Genomic DNA, 7,887 nt, shown 5'->3' on the forward strand with positions numbered 1-7,887 from the left:
GACACCAAAACTAGATCTCTTTACAATGCTTGACAAATAAACATGAGAAACAACAGACATTAAATCTTAACAGGGTATCAGAACCATATTCATGGTCCCTTAGCCTTATCAGTTCGGACCTATCAAACTTAACTGTAAAATTGCAGATATCTTATTTGAATGATTTATGACTAATCGGTAGAAATAACATTCACAAAATCAGTGTACTCTATATGTGTTTCCACAATAACATTATCAGTAATACATACCTCCAACATATGAAGTGGTTCCATCTGCATGCAGCTTATTCCTCTGAACCTATCTTTACTGCAGCCTCTTGTGATGTTCGAACAAAAGTTGATCAACTTTCAGTTTCTTATATCTACAAAGAAGAGGAAAAAAATTAATGTCACAGAAAGAATATTGTTGCAACAGATGTGGAGTCCATTGCAATAGATGTGGAGTCTGTTGGAATACATCAAACCAGCCTTGTTGGTGGTTTGATTTGTTCCAATATTTTCTCCATCTGTTGCCACATCAAAAACAACATAACTACAAATAACAAACATCAACAACAAAGAAACAACAACATTTGTTCCAACAAAATCATCAACAACAAAGAAGCCACATCCTTTGTTCCAACACCATCAACAACACCACACCACAAGTTCCAACAACGCCAACCCCAATAAGAACATCAATAACAACATGAAAAATAAAGAAACAAACAAAATACATAAAAAATGATACTGCCAACATGGCTTTTAAACTTCTCCCAATAGATGACTTTTTTTGCATATTGTAATAAAAATTCTCGGTACGTTTATTCAATACTTAAAAGTTCCTTCAAATATTTTAAATAAATATGATATGGGTAAATAGTAAATAAATAAAAAATAGATGTAAATAACTTGCAAAGAAGAAAATAAGAATAAAAAAGCAATAATAAATCATACCTTAATGTCAAAAAAGGGATCAAAATAGTAATTTCAATTGAGGAAAGATATGGATCAATTTAGATTCGAAAGAATCTTTATGAGAAGAGAAGAGAAAAGAGATAAAAAAGGTTGTGATAACCCTAAAGAAGGGAGAAAGAAAAAGATGAGAGTTGAATAAAATAAATTATAGGCTGCAGCTGAAGGAGGAGAGATGAGATAATTTCTATAGATGTATTGTGTATGTAGACTACGTGGAGATTTTCAATATTCATTAATTTCATTAATAATTTTAGGGGCACGAGGAAGACTAGTGACACTGAAAAGACAAGATAAGACTGCTCAATGAACTCACTTTTGAGTTATCCAAGAAATATGTTTTACCGCCTTTAGTAGTAAGTACTACTTAATCTACTCGGACAGAAGCTTGCTTTAAAATTAAAAGAAAAAAAAAGATTTTCAAACAAATATTACATCTTTTGCAATAGATATAAATATTTATTTAGAAATTCAAATAGCTCAGTCATCTGTTATAACATATATAAATATCTGTTTAAAAATTCCAACAACTCAGTCATCTGTCACAACAGATAAAAATGTCCATTTGATAATTAATTAAATCAGATATTTCATCTGTTACAATAGATATAAATAGTTGTTTGAAAATTTCCAAAAGCTAAGTCATCTGTCACAACAGATGCAAATCTCTATTTGATAATTAAATCAGATATGTCATCTGTTGCAACAGATATGAATATATGTTTGAAAATTTTCAATAGCTTAGTCATTTGTTGCAACAAATTTTATTGCAATTAATTTAGCTGGAACTAGGGATGAATTAATGAGCTCACAGGGTCAATTATAAATCCAACTGAGTCTTTAAAATTGCATTATGTCGGGATTGCGTTCATCCCGACCTGAGTTGTCGATTGATCACTCTAAGTTGAAATGAGTTCTTATTAACTCAATGCTAAGATGGTGATAGTACCTAAATTTATTTAGGTGGAACTAGGGATGAATGAATGAGCTCACAGGATCAACTATAAATCCAATTGCGTCTTTGCAATTGCATGCATTCATCCTAACCCGAGTCATTAATCGATCACTCTGAGTTGAAATGAGTTCTCATCAACTCAATATTAAGATGGTGATAGTACCTAAATTGATTTCGTTGGAACTAGGGATGAATGAATGAGCTCACAAGGTCAATTATAAATTCAATTGCGTCTCTGTAATTGTATCGTGTTGGTATTGCATTCATCCCAACCCGTGTCATCAATCAATCACTCTGAGTTGAAATGAGTTCTTATCAACTCAATATTAAGATGGTAATAGTACCTAAATTGATTTATGTGGAACTAGGAATGAATGAATGATCTCACAGAGTCAACTACAAATCCAATTGCATCTTTGCAATTGCATGGTGTTGGTATTGCATTCATCCCGACCTGAGTCGTAGATTGATCACTCTAAGTTGAAATGAGTTCTCATCAACTTAATATTTTAAAAACTATATCTTTTAAAAATTTTAAAACTGATTAAGATCAATTTGGATCAAATTAACAATTTCAAAACTTGCCATTCTTTTCTAAAATTACAAATCAACCCATATAAATCATACATTTGCCTGAAAAACTTTTCATTTTAAATATGAAGTTCTCGCTCTTCTCTCTCTCTCTCTCTCTCTCTCTCTCAATAACACAAACAACAACTACTTAACATATTGCTCAATCCTTTAAAATAGGTCGATTTTCTTCCCATTTATGATCATATATAGTTGTTATTTTCGACTTCATTTCTGTTTGTATCCATTATTTTCTCTATCTTCATAGGTAACAGAGTTCGAGAAAAGTTGTACATTTGTTCTTTATTCTAAAAAATAGGGTTTTTTTAGTTAATGATGAAAAAAAATACTTTTAGTTATATTATGTTTGAGAATGGGTTAACAATTTTGAGTTTTGATGCTAAAAATGTAGGAAGCACCCGAGAAAACCTTAGTTTTTCTCTCAGTGTATTGTTGACTGTTGTGGTATTTTTGGATGGTGTTTGTGGTGTTGTTGGTGGTGTCGATATTTGTGTTTTTTTGTTTTGGTGTTGGTGCTCTTGGTGTTGGTATTGGTGGCATTGGTGGTGGTCTTGGTGGCATTGGTTGTGGTGGTGGTGGTCCATCTATTGCAACGGGTGAAAGATTTGTTGGGAGATATTAAATAGGTCTTCAAATAAATTCCCCATCTGTTCCAACTGATGGGTTATCCGTTAGAGTATTTTTTTGTAATATGGCATAGAATAATTTATTGAAATTTGTTCATCTATTCTAACAGGTGGGATATCTGTTGGGAGATCAAACGGATTCCCCATCTGTTCCAACTGATGGGTTTTCCGTTGGAGTATTTTATTTTATAATGTGGTGTAGAATAATTTATTGAAATTTGTCTAAACTTTTTTAAAAATATATGCAGACATCAAATGCAATGTATTTTTTATTTTTCTATTGTTTGTAGTTAAAAGATCTCTCCCAAAAGAAAAGAAACTGAAAGTGGATCAACTTCTGACCATCCAACAAAAAAGGCTAAAGTACAGATAGAATCGGAGGAACTTCCAGAACAAACTCAGTCAAGGCAAAATGAAGCTGAGGAAAGTGATAACTCCTTCTCACCAATGGGGCATGAAATAATATCAGAATCCCAACATGATTTTTTCAAAACTATTAGTATCAACGGGTTTCGAGTTGCGATGCCGATGAATAACTCTAACGTAGTATTTCATGATGTTGTACTTAAATCTCAATTAGGAAAACCTTTTAACAAACTTAGGAGTATTATGAAGAATGAAAACATAGATGGACTTTTTAAGAAGAGCTGCTTTGCAGATTTTCTTGAGTTGTCTGAGGCACGCCCTCTCCGTTTCCCAATGTTCATGGTATATGGCCTTCTCAAGCGCAGGATCAAGTATGCGAGGGATAATGAAGGTTCGAAGGAGGGCATAAAAAAGATGGATGAAGTCTGGATCAACTATTGTGGCATACCGGTTTGTTTTAGATTGAAAGAGTTTGTCATAGTGATGGGCTTGAGATGTGATCGTACAGAAGAACCTCTCATCAAGAAAACACCCCCTAAAGCGTCCAACAAATGCAAGGTAAAAAAAGATGGGTTGTTGGGCATTGTTGGACCTAGCTACAGAGTAGAGCATTTGATGGCAGATCTTGAGAATAAAAACATACCAAAGCACTATAGGGAGAAATTGTGCTTAGTTTGGTTTGTCCATTTCATTTTATTGGCAAGAGACGTCAGTAAATTCATAAAAGATGATTTGTTGGTGCTTGCTGATGATTTTGGGAAATTTAATGATTATCCCTGGGGATATGACAGCTACTATTTGACTGTCGAATATATGCTAAAAAAGATAAAGCCAAAGAGGACCACATTATACGGCTTTCCTTGAGCTTTCATGGTAAAGGCATGTGAAGTCATTCCTCCCCTCAAAAAGCAGTTCAAGGATTACCCGAATAAGGTTTCTCATCCAAGGATCCTTAGGTGGTTGGCTCTAACAAAGAGCAGAAAAAAATATATTAAGAAGGCTAATCTCTTTAACCCTCCGAATGATGTAGTGCATCTTCATGAAACTAAAATAATTTGCCTCAAAGAAAGATATTAAAACAGATGTTCCATTTGTTGTGGCAGATGGGTCGTCTTTTACAATAAATTACCCATCAATTACAACTGGTGCAACAGATGGGTAATCTGTTATGATAAATGATTCATATTTCACAACAGATTAACCATTCGTTGCTCTGGTTCTCTAAACCCTACTCAACAAATTACCCATCTATGCAAACTATGCAACAGATGGGTAATCTAATACAACATATTATCAATCTGTTTTGACGTACAGATCAGCTGTTATGGCAGCTAGATCGTCTGTTGTATAAGTTCGCTATGTATCATCCATGTAACCCGAGCCCCATGTAACCCAACTGACTGCAAATTATTCTTATATGATTTAAATGCCTCTTATCATTTTTATTAGGTTGTGCATCCTTGGATCGTGCCTATCATTGATGAGCTGGGGATGACTTTTGGCAAGGTCAGCCTAATGTTGAAGCTCTTCACGACCAACCTCAAACTGCAAAAGATCTGGGTGCTTCTTCTGGGGGTGTTACTAGTGGAGTTATTTATGATAGTGGCAGCCAACCTGATGCTACTGCTGCTAACAATCGTGATTATGAGCATATTGGTGCTTAGTAAAAAAATAAATACTTTTGGAAACACCCCTTGCACAGATCCTCCTTCTCACCCCTACACCGGTCTCTCCCACCCTTACAATGGTGCCTCTTACCCCTCCTCACCCTTATATTCTGATTGCAAATGCAAAGTATGCAAGGATAGAAAGGATAAACTCCTTAAAAAGATAGAGGCTATTGCTGAAGATGTCGAGGAGTTGAAATCTAGGAGGGCTGTCATACCATTCAATGAGGTGGGTGAGCCATGCACTCCTATAGTGGTGGTTAGAAGGAAGAGAAGAAAAATTAGACAAATTCTCTTTGTTCTGAAATCAGCAAAAATTGCAACTCTTTGCTCTCCAAGAGTTGTTGAAGTTCAGGGTCCACCGAAGAAGGTGGACATATTCGTGGTGCTTGGCAAGGAGAATAAGAAGGAACTGGAAGAATTCATAAAGACGAGAGTTCAAAAAGAATACACCATGTATGCAATTGTTGCTTAAGACTTCATGAATATGAAAAATATACGTGTGTGGTACGAGGACAATGTAAGTTTACTTTTGCTAACCTAGCCTTCCAATCTAAGTACTTCATGAAGAAGAATCTATGCAGCAGATGTGTAATCTATTGCAACAGCTTGGTATTCTGTTACAACATAATACACATCTGTTGCATAAGTTGCGTTGGCTGGGTAATCTGTGAACTGATTCAGAGAATCGTCTGCAACAGATTCTTTCCACTGTATTTTTATTCTTTACAATTACTAACCTATTTAAAAATTGTATTCTTATACCACAGTATGTTGATGAAATTTTCTTCCTCATGAGGGGCAGGTAATTAGCGTACCCGAATGCTTATGATACTGCCGATAGGATAATGGACCTCAACTTTTACAACAATTTCAAGGATAGGTACGCTAGTCTCCATGAGCTATCTGATTCCTGTGGCTCGGGATTTGATGAGTTAGTTTTTACGTTCCAATGGGATGAAGAAGCGATTAAATATGTTAGAAGGATAAGGCCATATCCACACGGCAAGAGTTGGACCAAGGCAAAGAGAATCCTTACAGTCATGAACATAGAAGTCAAACATTTTCTCGCTGTTGAGATACTACTATACGAGGTTAAGGTTTATGACTGCAACTTACTTGTCTTCAGTGAGAATACGTTTTTAACCTACATGCAGCCACTCTTGAAGTTGTTGCCCAAGTTTTTGATGAAAAGTAAGTTGATGGATCATTTACCGGCTGAAGTCTTGACGAAGGAATCATCAAATTTTGAAGGTCGAAATAAGAATATCCAGCTCCCAAAAAATACAACCGGTGCAGCGTGCGGGCCGTACTCGCTTGCATACATCGAGTGTTTACTGACCGGCACATAAATGATCGGTGTGTGCGACGCCATTGTGGAAAAGATACAATGGGTCTGGGCATATGGGGTACTAACTAAATGGTTGGAGCCCGTGTATAAAAAAAATATGTACAAAGACAAAGACGAACACGATAATAAATTTTTATTTTAAGCCAATTCTCTTTACATGTAGTGGCAATAATTTTTATGTCTGGCCAAGTTAAATTTTTATAATGCAACAGCTTTTGTATCTGTAATAACAGATATAGTACCTATTTTGACAGATTGATTATCTGTTAGAATAGGTTGGTCATCTGTTGTGTTATGCAGGTGTTCCTAGTTTGCCTATTGCTATAGATATATGATCTGTTACAACATATAATCTATCTATTGCAACTGATCGGCAATCTGTTTACATAATTTCCAGTAGATGACCTACATATTGCATCTCATTTTGCAACATATGTCTAACTCTATTTGATAAGATATGTCATTTGTTATAGCAGATGTATTATCTGTTATGGTATTTAAATCTAGTACTCCATTTCAATTAACATTTTCAAAACTAAGGATTAAATTATATTCATAGACAGCATAAAATAAATCAAAGCCTTCAAAAATTACATGAAAACTCAACAAATAAATGAAATGTAAAAAAAATATAATGGGTATAAATGATCTACTCTACAAATAAATCAACAAGTTAAACCAGAGAGGATAGGTTATTACATTAATAGACTTAAACTATAAAGATCTAATCAATATGGACAAGTTTTTTTTCATCTGGTGCTACGAAAGTCGGCTTTGGTCGTCGTGGATCTTTAATGTCGCTTGTGTACGGCTTCTGAGCTTTCGCTTCTCCGTATTTCTATAAAAGAGAAGCATATCTTTTGTGGAGTAATCCGGCATCAAGTCCATTATTTGGTACTTGTAATCCATCGCTTAAATACTCCGCACAGGCGGCAACAAAAAGGCTGCAATCCCTGTGTTATACAAAAAATAGATAATCCATATCTTGCAGTTCATACAAGCATTGTGAAATTTTTGAAATGAAACTAAATCATGACATTTTAACTTACAGGCTACCAATGGTTTGTTGAGCGATTCCTTCAACATATTGTACATCAAATGGATTAGCCATTTTATCCCGGTATTCTTCAATCATCGACCAATCAGTACGAACCTTTTGGTCCAAAAAAATACTTATATCAAGGTAAGTAGGCAATATTTTGGCCAGTTTTTGTATCTCAGATGATGGCCTGGAAGGTTTCCTTTGCGAAATCGAGTCATAAACTTGGATGCGCCTCTCTTTTAGAACGACGACAGCTAATACCTAATGAAATTCATCACCACAATTGATTGGGATGTACACTTCGTCGACCAAATATCAAGGTATGCCAGCTGAAAT

Source organism: Capsicum annuum, chromosome 12, assembly GCF_002878395.1.
Source record: "Capsicum annuum cultivar UCD-10X-F1 chromosome 12, UCD10Xv1.1, whole genome shotgun sequence".
In the NCBI taxonomy this organism is placed as follows: Eukaryota; Viridiplantae; Streptophyta; class Magnoliopsida; order Solanales; family Solanaceae; genus Capsicum; species Capsicum annuum.